Genomic DNA, 14,150 nt, shown 5'->3' with positions numbered 1-14,150 from the left:
CCTAACCCTAATTTAAACCCTCTGTTTTAAACACTAACCCTAATGTAAAACCCTAGTTTGAAAACCTAATCCTAATTTGAAACCCTAGTTTGAAACACTAACCCTAATTTGAAACCCTAGTTTGAAACCCTAAACCTAATGTAAAACCTTAGTTTGAAAGCCTAACCCTAAATCGAAAAACCCTGTTTTAAACACTTACCCTAATGTAAAACCCTAATTTGAAAACCTAACACTAATTTGAAACCCTAGTTTGAAACCCTAACCCTAATTTGAACCCCTAGTTTGAAACCCTAACCCTAATGTAAAACCTTAGTTTGAAACCCTAACCCTAATTTGAAACCCTAGTTTGAAACCCTAACCCTAATATAAAACCCCTGTTTTAAACACTAACACTAATGTAAAACCCTAGTTTGAAGTCCTAACCCTAATTTGAAACCCTAGTTTGAAACCCTAAACCTAATGTAAAACCCTAGTTTGAAACCCCAACCCTAATTTCAAACCCTAGTTTTAAACCCTTACCTTAATGTAAAACCCTAGTTTGAAACTTTAACCCTAATGTAAAACCCTAGTTTGTTACCCTAACCCTAATGTAAAACCCTAGTTTGAAACCCTAACCCTAATTTTAAACCCCTGTTTTAAAACCCTAACCCTAATGTAAAACCCTTGTTTGAAACCCTAACCCTATTGTAAAACCCTAGTTTGAAACCCTAACTCTAATTTGAAACCCTAGTTTGAAACCCCAACCCTAATATAAAACCCTAGTTTGAAACCCTAAAACCAATTTGAATCCCTAGTTTTTAACCCTAACCCTATTGTAAAACCCTAGTTTGAAACACTAACCCTAATGTTAAACCCTAGTTTGAAAGCCTAACCCTAATTTTAAAAACCCTAGTTTGAAACCATAACCCTAATGTAAAACCCTAGTTTGAAACCCTAACCCTAATGTAAAACCCTAGTTTGTAACCCTAACCCTAATGTAAAACCCTAATTTGAAAACCTAACCCTAATTTGAACCCCTAGATTGAAACCTTAACCCTAATGTAAAACCTTAGTTTGAAACCCTAACCCTAATTTGAAACCCTAGTTTGAAACCCTAACACTAATTTGAAACCCGAATTTGAAACCCTAACCCTAATTTGAAACCCTAAATCTAATGTAAAACCCTAGTTTGTAACCCTAACCCTAATGTAAAACCCTTGTTTGAAACCCTTACCCTAATGTAAAACCTTAGTTTGAAACCCTAACCCTAATTTGAAAACCTAGTTTGAAACCCAAACTCTAATATAAAACCCTAGTTTGAAACCCTAACCCTAATTTGAAACCCGAACCCTAATTTGAAACCCTAGTTTGAAACCCTAACCCAAATTTAAAACCCCTGTTTTAAACCCTAACCCCAATGTAAAACCATAGTTTGAAACCCTAACATTAATGTAAAACCCTAGTTTGAAGTCATAACCCGAATTTGAAACCGTAGTTTGAAACCCTAAACCTAATGTAAAACCCTTGTTTGAAACCCCAACCCTAATTTGAAACCCTAGTTTTAAACCCTAACCCTAATTTTAAACCCCTGTATTGAAACCCTAACCCTAATTTGAAACCCTAGTTTGAAACCCTAACCCTAATGTAAAACCCTAGTTTGAAACCCAAACCCTAATGCAAAACCCTAGTTTGCAACCCTAACCCTAATGTAAAACCCTAGTTTGAAACTCTAACCCTAATGTTAAACCCTAGTTTGAAAGCCTAACCCTAATTTGAAAAACCCTGTTTTAAACACTAACCCTAATGTAAAACCCCAATTTGAAAACCTAACCCTAATTTGAAACCCTAGTTTGAAACCCTAACCCTAATTTTAACCCCCTGTTTTGAAACCCTAACCCTAATGTAAAACCCTTGTTTGAAACCCTAACCCTAATGTAAAACCCTAGTTTGAAACCCTAACCCTAATTTGAAACCCGTTTGGAACCCTAACCCTAATTTAAAACCCTAGTTTGAAACCCTAACCCTAATTTAAACCACCTGTTTTAAACCCTCACCCTAATGTAAAACCCTAGTTTGGAAACCTAACCCTAATTTAAACCCTAGTTTGAAACACTAACCCTAATTTGAAACCCTAGTTTGAAACCCTAACCCTAATGTAAAACCCTAGTTTGAAACCCTAACCCTAATTTAAAACCCCTGTATTAAACCCTAACCCTAATGTAAAAGCCTAGTTTGAAACCCTAACCCTAATGTAAAACCCTAGTTTGAAGTCCTAACCCTAATTTAAAAGCCTAGTTTGAAACCCTAAACCTAATGTAAAACCCTAGTTTGAAACCCCAACCCTAATTTAAAACCCTAGTTTTAAACCCTTACCCTAATGTAAAAACCTAGTTTGAAACCCTAAACCTAATGTAAAACCCTTGTTTGAAACCCCAACCCTAATTTGAAACCCTAGTTTTAAACCCTAACCCTAATTTTAAACCCCTGTATTGAAACCCTAACCCTAATGTTAAACCCTTGTTTGAAACCCTAACCCTAATTTGAAACCCTAGTTTGAAACCCTAACCCTAATGTAAAACCCTAAATTGAAACCCAAACCCTAATGCAAAACCCTAGTTTGCAACCCTAACCCTAATGTAAAACCCTAGTTTGAAAGCCTAACCCTAATTTGAAAAACCCTGTTTTAAACACTAACCCTAATGTAAAACCCCAATTTGAAAACCTAACCCTAATTTGAAACCCTAGTTTGAAACCCTAACCCTAATTTGAACCCCTAGTTTGAAACCCTAACCCTAATGTAAAACCTTAGTTTGAAACCCTAACCCTAATTTGAAACCCTAGTTTGAAACCATAACCCTAATTTGAAACCCGAATTTGAAACAATAACCCTAATTTGAAACCCTAGTTTGAAACCCTAACCCTAATTTGAAACCCGAATTTGAAACCCTAACCCTAATTTGAAACCCTAAACCTAATGTAAAACCCTTGTTTGAAACTCCAACCCTAATTTGAAACCCTTGTTTGAAAACCTAGCCCTAATGTAAAACCCTAGTTTGAAACCCTAACCCTAATTTTAAACCCCTGTTTTGAAACCCTAACCCTAATGTAAAACCCTAATTTGAAAACCTAACCCTAATTTGAACCCTAGTTTGAAACCCTAACCCTAATGTAAAACCTTAGTTTGAAACCCTAACCCTAATTTGAAATCCTAGTTTGAAACCCTAACCCTAATTTGAAACCCGAATTTGAAGCCCTAACCCTAATTTGAAACCCTAAATCTAATGTAAAACCCTAGTTTGAAACTCCAACCCTAATTTGAAACCCTTGTTTGAAACCCTAAACCTAATTTTAACCCCCTGTTTTGAAACCCTAACCCTAATGTAAAACCCTAGTTTGAAACCCTAACCCTAATTTGAAACCCGTTTGAAACCCTAACCCTAATTTAAAACCCTAGTTTGAAACCCTAACCCTAATTTAAACCCCCTGTTTTAAACCCTCACCCTAATGTAAAACCCTAGTTTAAAAACCTAACCCTAATTTGAAACCCTAGTTTGAAACACTAACTCTAAATTGAAACTCTAGTTTGATATCCTAACCCTGACGTAAAACCCTAGTTTGAAACCCGAACCCTAATTTAAACCACCTGTTTTAAACCCTAACCCTAATGTAAAACCCTAGTTTGAAAACCTAACCCTGATTTGAAACCTCTGTTTGAAACCCTAACCCTAATGTAAAACCCTAGTTTGAAACCCTAACCCTAATGTAAAACCCTAGTTTGAAACCCTAACCCTAATTTAAAACCCCTGTTTTAAACCCTAACCCCAATGTAAAACCATAGTTTGAAACCCTAACATTAATGTAAAACCCTAGTTTGAAGTCATAACCCGAATTTGAAATCGTAGTTTGAAACCCTAAACCTAATGTAAAACCCTAGTTTGAAACCCCAACCCTAATTTGAAACCCTAGTTTTAAAACCTTACCCTAATATAAAACCCTAGTTTGAAACGCTAAACCTAATGTAAAACCCTTGTTTGAAACCCCAACCCTAATTTGAAACCCTAGTTTTAAACCCTAACCCTAATTTTAAACCCCTGTATTGAAACCCTAACCCTAATGTAAAACCCTTGTTTGAAACCCTAACCCTAATGTAAAACCCTAGTTTGAAACCCTAACCCTAATTTGAAACCCTAGTTTGAAACCCTAACCCTAATGTAAAACCCTAGTTTGAAACCCAAACCCTAATGCAAAACCCTAGTTTGCAACCCTAACCCTAATGTAAAACCCTAGTTTGAAACTCTAACCCTATTGTTAAACCCTAGTTTGAAAGCCTAACCCTAATTTGAAAAACCCTGTTTTAAACACTAACCCTAATGTAAAACCCCAATTTGAAAACCTAACCCTAATTTGAAACCCTAGTTTGAAACCCTAACCCTAATTTTAACCCCCTGTTTTGAAACCCTAACCCTAATGTAAAACCCTTGTTTGAAACCCTAACCCTAATGTAAAACCCTAGTTTGAAACCCTAACCCTAATTTGAAACCCGTTTGAAACCCTAACCCTAATTTAAAACCCTAGTTTGAAACCCTAACCCTAATTTAAACCCCCTGTTTTAAACCCTCACCCTAATGTAAAACCCTAGTTTGAAAACCTAACCCTAATTTGAAACCCTAGTTTGAAACACTAACCCTAAATTGAAACTCTAGTTTGATATCCTAACCCTAATGTAAAACCCTAGTTTGAAACCCGAACCCTAATTTAAACCACCTGTTTTAAACCCTAACCCTAATGTAAAACCCTAGTTTGAAAACCTAACCCTGATTTGAAACCTCTGTTTGAAACCCTAACCCTAATGTAAAACCCTAGTTTGAAACCCGAACCCTAATGTAAAACCCTAGTTTGAAACCCTAACCCTAATTTAAAACCCCTGTTTTAAACCCTAACCCTAATGTAAAACCCCAGTTTGAAACCCTAACATTAATGTAAAACCCTAGTTTGAAGTCATAACCCGAATTTGAAACCGTAGTTTGAAACCCTAAACCTAATGTAAAACCCTAGTTTGAAACCCCAACCCTAATTTGAAAACCTAGTTTTAAACCCTTACCCTAATGTAAAACCCTAGTTTGAAACCCTAACCCTAATGTAAAACCCTAGTTTGAAACCCCAACCCTAATTTAAAACCCTAGTTTTAAACCCTTACCCTAATGTAAAACCCTTGTTTGAAACCATAACCCTAATGTAAAACCCTAGTTTGAAAACCTAATTCTAATTCGAAACCCTAGTTTGAAACCCTAATCCTTATTTGAAACCCTTGTTTGAAACCCTAACCCTAATGTAAAACCCTAGTTTGAAACCCTAACCCTAATTTGAAACCCTAGTTTGAAACCCGAACCCTAATTTAAAACCCTAGTTTGAAACCCTAAACCTAATTTAAACCCCCTGTTTTAAACCCTCACCCAAATGTAAAACCCTAGTTTGAAACACTAACCCTAATTTGAAACCCTAGTTTGAAATCCTAACCCTAATGTAAAACCCTAGTTTTAAACCCTAACCCTAATTTAAACCACCTGTTTTAAACCCTAACCCTAATGTTAAACCTTAGTTTGAAACCCTAACCCTAAATTTAAACCCTAGTTTGAAACCCTAAGCCTAATTTGAAACCCGAATTTCAAACCCTAACCCCCATTTGAAACCCTAGTTTTAAACCCTAAACCTAATGTAAAACCCTAGTTTGAAACTCAAACCCTAATTTTAAACCCTAGTTTGAAACCCTAACCCTAATGTAAAATCCTAGTTTGAAACCCAAATCCTAATTTTAAACCCTAGTTTGAAACCCTAACTCTAATTTGAAACCATAGTTTGAAACCCTAACCCTAATGTAAAACCCTAGTTTGAAACCCCAACCCTAATTTGAAACCCTAGTTTTAAACCCTTACCCTAATGTAAAACCCTTGTTTGAAACCCTAACCCTAATGTAAAACCCTAGTTTGAAACCCTAACCCTAATTTGAAACTCTAGTTTGAAACCCTAACCCTAATGTAAAACCCTAGTTTGAAGTCCTAACCCTAATTTTAAACCCTAGTTTTAAACCCTTACCCTAATGTTAAATCCTAATTTGAAACCGTAACCCTAATGTAAAACCATAGTTTGTAACCCTAACCATAATGTAAAACCCTAGTTTGAAACCCTAGTTTGAAACCCTAACCCTAATATAAAACCCTAGTTTGAAACCCTAACCCTAATTTTAAACCCGTTTTGAAACCCTAAACCTAATGTAAAACCCAAGTTTGAAACCCTAACCCTAATGTAAAACCCTAGTTTGAAAAACTAACCCTAATGTAAAACCCTAGTTTGAAACCCTAACCCTAATGTAAAACCCCAGTTTTAAACCCCAACCCTAATTTTCAAACCTAACCCTAATGTAAACCTAAGTTTGAAACCCTAACCCTAATGCAAAACCCTAGTTTGAAACCCTAACCCTAATTTGAAACCCTAGTTTGAAAGCCTAACCCTAATTTGAAACCTCTGTTTTAAACACTAACCTTAATGTAAAACCCTAGTTTGAAACCCTAACCCTAATGTAAAATCCTAGTTTGAAACCCTAACCCTAATTTAAACCCCGTTTTAAACCCTAACCCTAATGTAAAACCCTAGTCTCAAAACCTAACCCTAATTTGAAACCCCTGTTTGAAACCCTAACCCTAATGTAAAACCCTAGTTTGAAGCCCTAACCCTAATGTTAAACATTAGTTTGAAACCCTAACTCTAATGTTAAACATTAGTTTGAAACCCTAACCCTAAATTGAAACCCTAGTTTGAAACCCTAACCCTAATTTGAAACCCGAATTTAGACCCTAACCCTCATTTGAAACCCTTGTTTGAAACCCTAAACCTAATGTAAAACCCTAGTTTGAAACTCCAACCCTAATTTGAAACCCCTGTTTTGAAACCCTAACCCTAATGTAAAACCCTTGTTTGAAACCCTAACCCTAATGTAAAACCATAGTTTGAAACCATAACCCTAATTTGAAACCCTAGTTTGAAACCCTAACCCTAATTTTAAACCCTAGTTTGAAAGCCTAACCCTAATTTGAAAAACCCTGTTTTAAACACTAACCCTAATGTAAAACCCTAATTTGAAAACCTAACCCTAATTTGAAACCCTGCTTTGAAACCCTAACCCTAATTTGAACCCCTAGTTTGAAACCCTAACCCTAATGTAAAACCTTAGTTTGAAATCCTAACCCTAATTTGAAACCCTAGTTTGAAACACTAACCGTAATTTAAAACCCAAATTTGAAACCCTAACCCTTATTTGAAACCCTAAACCTAATGTAAAACCCTAGTTTGAAACTCCAACCCTAATTTGAAACCCTTGTTTTGAAACTGTAACCCTAATGTAAAACCCTTGTTTGAAACCCTAACCCTAATGTAAAACCCTAGTTTAAAACCCTAACCCTAATTTGAAACCCTAGTTTGAAACCCGAACCCTAATTTGAAACCCCTGTTTGAAACTCTAACCCTAATTTAAAACCCCAGTTTGAAACCCTAACCCTAATGTAAAACCCTAGTTTGAAACCCTAACCCTAATTTAAAACCCCTGTTTTAAACCCTAACCCTAATGTAAAACCCTAGTTTGAAACCCTAATGTTAATGTAAAACCCTAGTTTGAAGTCATAACCCTTATTTGAAACCATAGTTTGAAACCCCAACCCTAATTTGAAACGCTAGTTTTAAACACTAACCTTAATGAAAAAACCCTAATTTGAAAACCTAACCCTAATTTGAAACCCTAGTTTGAAACCCTAACCCTAATTTGAACCCCTAGTTTGAAACCCTAACACTAATGTAAAACCTTAGTTTGAAACCCTAACCCTAATTTGAAACCCTAAACCTAATGTAAAACCCAATTTTGAAACTCCAACCCTAATTTGAAACCCTTGTTTGAAACCCTAACCCAAATTTAAAACCCCTATTTTAAACCCTAACCGTAATGTAAAACCCTAGTTTGAAACCCAAACATTAATGTAAAAACCTAGTTTGAAGTCATAACCCTTATTTAAAACCCATGTTTTAAACCCTAACCCTAAGGTAAACCCTAGTTTGAAACCCTAACAATATAAAACCCTAGTTTGAAGTCATAACCCTAATTTGAAACCGTAGTTTGAAACCCTAAACCTAATTTGAAACCCTAGTTTGAAACCCTAAAACTAATGTAAAACCCTAGTTTGAAAAACTAACCCTAATGTAAAACCCTAGTTTGAAACCCTAACCCTAATATAAAACCCCAGTTTTAAACCCCAACCCTAATTTGAAAACCTAACCCTAATGTATGCCCAAGTTTGAAACCCTAACCCTAATGCAAAACCCTAATTTGAAACCCTAACCCTAATTTGAAACCCTAGTTTGAAAGCCTAACCCTCATTTGAAACCCCTGTTTGAAACCCTAACCTTAATGTAAAAGCCTAGTTTGAAGCCCTAACCCTAATGTAAAACCCTAGTTTGAAACCCTAACCCTAATTTAAACCTCCTGGTTTAAACCCTAACCCTAATGTTAAACCCTAGTTTGAAACCCTAACGTTAATGTAAAACCCTAGTTTGAAGTCATAACCCTTATTTGAAACCATAGTTTGAAACCCTAACCCTAATTTGAACCCCTAGTTTGAAACCCTAACACTAATGTAAAACCTTAGTTTGAAACCCTAACCCTAATTTGAAACCCCAAACCTTATGTAAAACCCTAGTTTGAAACTCCAACCCTAATTTGAAACCCTTGTTTGAAACCCTAACCCAAATTTAAAACCCCTGTTTTAAAACCTAACCCTAATGTAAAACCCTAGTTTGAAACCCTCACATTAATGTAAAACCCTAGTTTGAAGTCCTAACCCTAATTTGAAACCCTAGTTTTAAAACCTAACCCTAATGCAAAACCCTAGTTGGCAACCCTAACCCTAATGTAAAACCCTAGTTTGAAACCCTAAACCTAATTTTAAACCCTAGTTTGAAAGCCTAACCCTAATTTGAAAACCCTGTTTTAAACACTAACCCTAATGTAAAACCCTAATTTGAAAACCTAACCCTAATTTGAAACCCTAGTTTGAAACCCTAACCCTAATTTGAACCCCTAGTTTGAAACCCTAACCCTAATGTAAAACCTTAGTTTGAAACCCTAACCCTAATTTGAAACCCTAGTTTGAAACACTAACCCTAATTTAAAACCCGAATTTGAAACCCTAACACTTATTTGAAACTCTAAACCTAATGTAATAGCCTAGTTTGAAACTCCAACCCTATTTTGAAACCCCTGTTTTGAAACCGTAACCCTAATGTAAAACCCTTGTTTGAAACCCTAACCCTAATGTAAAACCCTAGTTTGAAACCCTAACCCTAATTTGAAACCCTAGTTTGAAACCTGAACCCTAATTTGAAATCCGTTTGAAACCCTAACCCTAATTTAAAACCCTAGTTTGAAACCCTAAACCTAATTTAAACCCCCTGTTTTAAACCCTCACCCAAATGTAAAACCCTAGTTTGAAGTCCTAACCCTAATTTGAAACCCTAGTTTTAAACCCTTACCCTAATGTTAAACCCTAGTTTGAAACCGTAACCCTAATGTAAAACCCTAGTTTGTAACCCTAATCCTAATGTAAAACCCTTGTTTGAAACCCTAACCCTAATGTAAAACCCTAGTTTGAAACCCCAACCCTAATTTGAAACTCTAGTTTGAAAACCTAACCCTAATGTAAAACCTTAGTTTGAAGTCCTAACCCTAATTTTAAACCCTAGTTTTAAACCCTTACCCTAATGTTAAATCCTAATTTGAAACCGTAACCCTAATGTAAAACCATAGTTTGTAACCCTAACCATAATGTAAAACCCTAGTTTGAAACCCTAACCCTAATGTAAAACCCTAGTTTGAAACCCTAAACCTAATTTTAAACCCGTTTTGAAACCCTAAACCTAATGTAAAACCCAAGTTTGAAACCCTAACCCTAATGTAAAACCCTAGTTTGAAAAAGTAACCCTAATGTAAAACCCTAGTTTGAAACCCTAACCCTAATGTAAAACCCCAGTTTTAAACCCCAACCCTAATTTTCAAACCTAACCCTAATGTAAACCTAAGTTTGAAACCCTAACCCTAATGCAAAACCCTAGTTTGAAACCCTAACCCTAATTTGAAACCCTAGTTTGAAAGCCTAACCCTAATTTGAAACCTCTGTTTTAAACACTAACCTTAATGTAAAACCCTAGTTTGAAACCCTAACCCTAATGTAAAATCCTAGTTTGAAACCCTAACCCTAATTTAAACCCCGTTTTAAACCCTAACCCTAATGTAAAACCCTAGTCTCAAAACCTAACCCTAATTTGAAACCCCTGTTTGAAACCCTAACCCTAATGTAAAACCCTAGTTTGAAGCCCTAACCCTAATGTTAAACATTAGTTTGAAACCCTAACTATAATGTTAAACATTAGTTTGAAACCCTAACCCTAAATTGAAACCCTAGTTTGAAACCCTAACCCTATTTTGAAACCCGAATTTAGACCCTAACCCTCATTTGAAACCCTTGTTTGAAACCCTAAACCTAATGTAAAACCCTAGTTTGAAACTCCAACCCTAATTTGAAACCTCTGTTTTGAAACCCTGACCCTAATGTAAAACCCTTGTTTGAAACCCTAACCCTAATGTAAAACCATAGTTTGAAACCCTAACCCTAATTTGAAATCCTAGTTTGAAACCCCAACCCTAATATAAAACCCTGGTTTGAAACCATAACCCTAATTTGAAACCCTAGTTTGAAACCCTAACCCTAATGTAAAACCCTAGTTTGAAGTCCTAACCCTAATTTGAAACCCTAGTTTTAAACCCTAACCCTAATGCAAAACCCTAGTTGGCAACCCTAACCCTAATGTAAAACCCTAGTTTGAAACCCTAACCCTAATTTTAAACCCTAGTTTGAAAGCCTAACCCTAATTTGAAAAACCCTGTTTTAAACACTTACCCTAATGTAAAACCCTAATTTGAAAACCTAACCCTAATTTGAAACCCTAGTTTGAAACCCTAACCCTAATTTGAACCCCTAGTTTGAAACCCTAACCCTAATGTAAAACCTTAGTTTGAAACCCTAACCCTAATTTGAAGCCCTAGTTTGAAACACTAACCGTAATTTAAAACCCAAATTTGAAACCCTAACCCTTATTTGAAACCCTAAACCTAATGTAAAACCCTAGTTTGAAACTCCAACCCTAATTTGAAACCCCTGTTTTGAAACTGTAACCCTAATGTAAAACCCTTGTTTGAAACCCTAACCCTAATGTAAAACCCTAGTTTAAAACCCTAACCCTAGTTTGAAACCCTAGTTTGAAACCCGAACCCTAATTTGAAACCCGTTTGAAACCCTAACCCTAATTTAAAACCCTAGTTTGAAACCCTAAACCTAATTTAAACCCCCTGTTTTAAACCCTCACCCAAATGTAAAACCCTAGTTTAAAAACCTAACCCTAATTTGAAACCCCAGTTTGAAACACTAACCCTAATTTGAAACACTAGTTTGAAATCCTAACCCTAATGTAAAACCCTAGCTTGAAACCCTAGCCCTAATTTAAACCACCTGTTTTAATCCCTAACCCTAATGTAAAACCCTAGTTTGAAGACCTAACCCTAATTTGAAACCCCTGTTTGAAACTCTAACCCTAATTTAAAACCCTAGTTTGAAACCCTAACCCTAATTTTAAACCCGTTTTGAAACCCTAAACCTAATGTAAAACCCAAGTTTGAAACCCTAACCCTAATGTAAAACCCTAGTTTGAAAAACTAACCCTAATGTAAAACCCTAGTTTGAAACCCTAACCCTAATGTAAAACCCCAGTTTTAAACCCCAACCCTAATTTTCAAACCTAACCCTAATGTAAACCTAAGTTTGAAACCCTAACCCTAATGCAAAACCCTAGTTTGAAACCCTAACCCTAATTTGAAACCCTAGTTTGAAAGCCTAACCCTAATTTGAAACCTCTGTTTTAAACACTAACCTTAATGTAAAACCCTAGTTTGAAACCCTAACCCTAATGTAAAATCCTAGTTTGAAACCCTAACCCTAATTTAAACCCCGTTTTAAACCCTAACCCTAATGTAAAACCCTAGTCTCAAAACCTAACCCTAATTTGAAACCCCTGTTTGAAACCCTAACCCTAATGTAAAACCCTAGTTTGAAGCCCTAACCCTAATGTTAAACATTAGTTTGAAACCCTAACTCTAATGTTAAACATTAGTTTGAAACCCTAACCCTAAATTGAAACCCTAGTTTGAAACCCTAACCCTAATTTGAAACCCGAATTTAGACCCTAACCCTCATTTGAAACCCTTGTTTGAAACCCTAAACCTAATGTAAAACCCTAGTTTGAAACTCCAACCCTAATTTGAAACCCCTGTTTTGAAACCCTAACCCTAATGTAAAACCCTTGTTTGAAACCCTAACCCTAATGTAAAACCATAGTTTGAAACCATAACCCTAATTTGAAACCCTAGTTTGAAACCCTAACCCTAATTTTAAACCCTAGTTTGAAAGCCTAACCCTAATTTGAAAAACCCTGTTTTAAACACTAACCCTAATGTAAAACCCTAATTTGAAAACCTAACCCTAATTTGAAACCCTGCTTTGAAACCCTAACCCTAATTTGAACCCCTAGTTTGAAACCCTAACCCTAATGTAAAACCTTAGTTTGAAATCCTAACCCTAATTTGAAACCCTAGTTTGAAACACTAACCGTAATTTAAAACCCAAATTTGAAACCCTAACCCTTATTTGAAACCCTAAACCTAATGTAAAACCCTAGTTTGAAACTCCAACCCTAATTTGAAACCCTTGTTTTGAAACTGTAACCCTAATGTAAAACCCTTGTTTGAAACCCTAACCCTAATGTAAAACCCTAGTTTAAAACCCTAACCCTAATTTGAAACCCTAGTTTGAAACCCGAACCCTAATTTGAAACCCCTGTTTGAAACTCTAACCCTAATTTAAAACCCCAGTTTGAAACCCTAACCCTAATGTAAAACCCTAGTTTGAAACCCTAACCCTAATTTAAAACCCCTGTTTTAAACCCTAACCCTAATGTAAAACCCTAGTTTGAAACCCTAATGTTAATGTAAAACCCTAGTTTGAAGTCATAACCCTTATTTGAAACCATAGTTTGAAACCCCAACCCTAATTTGAAACGCTAGTTTTAAACACTAACCTTAATGAAAAAACCCTAATTTGAAAACCTAACCCTAATTTGAAACCCTAGTTTGAAACCCTAACCCTAATTTGAACCCCTAGTTTGAAACCCTAACACTAATGTAAAACCTTAGTTTGAAACCCTAACCCTAATTTGAAACCCTAAACCTAATGTAAAACCCAATTTTGAAACTCCAACCCTAATTTGAAACCCTTGTTTGAAACCCTAACCCAAATTTAAAACCCCTATTTTAAACCCTAACCGTAATGTAAAACCCTAGTTTGAAACCCTAACATTAATGTAAAAACCTAGTTTGAAGTCATAACCCTTATTTAAAACCCATGTTTTAAACCCTAACCCTAAGGTAAACCCTAGTTTGAAACCCTAACAATATAAAACCCTAGTTTGAAGTCATAACCCTAATTTGAAACCGTAGTTTGAAACCCTAAACCTAATTTGAAACCCTAGTTTGAAACCCTAAAACTAATGTAAAACCCTAGTTTGAAAAACTAACCCTAATGTAAAACCCTAGTTTGAAACCCTAACCCTAATATAAAACCCCAGTTTTAAACCCCAACCCTAATTTGAAAACCTAACCCTAATGTATGCCCAAGTTTGAAACCCTAACCCTAATGCAAAACCCTAATTTGAAACCCTAACCCTAATTTGAAACCCTAGTTTGAAAGCCTAACCCTCATTTGAAACCCCTGTTTGAAACCCTAACCTTAATGTAAAAGCCTAGTTTGAAGCCCTAACCCTAATGTAAAACCCTAGTTTGAAACCCTAACCCTAATTTAAACCTCCTGGTTTAAACCCTAACCCTAATGTTAAACCCTAGTTTGAAACCCTAACGTTAATGTAAAACCCTAGTTTGAAGTCATAACCCTTATTTGAAACCATAGTTTGAAACCCTAACCCTAATTTGAACCCCTAGTTTGAAACCCTAACACTAATGTAAAACC

This window comes from Vanacampus margaritifer, chromosome 5 (genome assembly GCF_051991255.1).
Source record: "Vanacampus margaritifer isolate UIUO_Vmar chromosome 5, RoL_Vmar_1.0, whole genome shotgun sequence".
Lineage (NCBI taxonomy): Eukaryota > Metazoa > Chordata > Actinopteri > Syngnathiformes > Syngnathidae > Vanacampus > Vanacampus margaritifer.
Note: the sequence above shows the minus strand (reverse complement) of the source record.